This window comes from Felis catus, chromosome A3 (assembly GCF_018350175.1).
Source record: "Felis catus isolate Fca126 chromosome A3, F.catus_Fca126_mat1.0, whole genome shotgun sequence".
Lineage (NCBI taxonomy): Eukaryota > Metazoa > Chordata > Mammalia > Carnivora > Felidae > Felis > Felis catus.
In genome coordinates, this window is record NC_058370.1 from 62,953,734 (window position 1) to 62,955,000 (window position 1,267).

At 45.1% G+C, this 1,267-nt stretch overlaps 1 pseudogene; it reads right to left on the reverse strand.

Annotated features, from left to right (window-relative positions):
• Positions 1–257: 257 nt before the first annotated feature.
• The window catches only part of LOC101098294, a 2,115-nt pseudogene continuing 1,105 nt past the window's right edge, over positions 258–1,267 (reverse strand).

Here is a 1,267-nt window from a genome sequence, read left to right on the forward strand (position 1 = left end):
CATGGAATCTGAAGCAGGCTCCAGGCTCTGAGCTGTCAGTACAGAGACCGACACAGGCTTCGAAAACACAAACTGTGAGATCCTGACTCGAGCCAAAGTCAGACACTTAACCAACTGAGCTACCCAGGTGCCTCCTCCTTTTTTTTTTTTTTTTTTTAATGTTTCATTTACTTTTGAAAGAGTGCAAGTGGGAGAGGGGAAGAGAGGGGGGACAGAGGATCTGAAGCAGATTGTGCACTGACAGCAGCAAGCCTGATGTGGGGCTCGAACCCACGAACCGGGAGATCGTGACCTGAGCCGAAGTTGGACGCTCAACTGACTGAGCCACCAAGGCGCCCCAGAGGGGCACCTTTTTCAAACTCAACTAAGACGCCATATGTATTAGAAGCAGCACTAGGGGACCACTGGAAGATATAATAAAATATTCTATCAACCTACTCCTTAGGACAAGTAATAGCAATCAACCCTGACAAATAATGATAATAAATTTATTAAGTTTCAAGAAAGGATTGAACAACTTAAGCCTCAGGAAAGACCAGAAGCAGGACAGTTCCAAGGACCTAAGCATCTAGAGTCAATGAACCTCCTCCATAGAACACTTCCATCAAAATAGTGCCATCCCCACAGCTGCCAGTCTCTACCTCTCGGTTCAAAATCCCAGAATTTGACAGAAAGAATCTGATTCACCCAGCTGGATTCAGCTATTCTCTCTGTACCCATCAGCTGTGGCCAGGTGTGGGAAGAGTCATCCTGTATAGTCTATACCATAGATTCCGTTGTTGGGCTCCTCACCCTATTAGGGGGTTCCCAGAGCCCAGGCCTTAACTTTGGGCTGTGCAGCCCTCCAAAAGTTGCCCATGGCAGTTCTGTACAATGTCTAGCTAGGATTGGCCATCCCTACACGGTCAATAGCTGACCGATCCAACCATTCAGAAAAAATACCCCGGTGGCTGTTTACTCCGTATGTAGCAGGCAGTGACAGTCTCCATTTACTACAGACCTTGTTTACGAGTGCTTTTAGCTTCTAAAGTCAATTCCTCAGGTCCTTATTGGGACTTGGGTCACTGACAGACCAGAGCACCTATTCAGCTTTGCAAAACTATTCAGAGACCAGCCTATGCAATAGTCGCAAAATCATCTTGCAGTCTTCATCAACAACCTCTTAACATTTTTTTAAAAATTATTACACATTTAAAAAGAATAAAATGAAAATAAGTAAGTAAATAAATAATGGCACAGGATGGCACCTGGCTGGCTCAGTACGTAC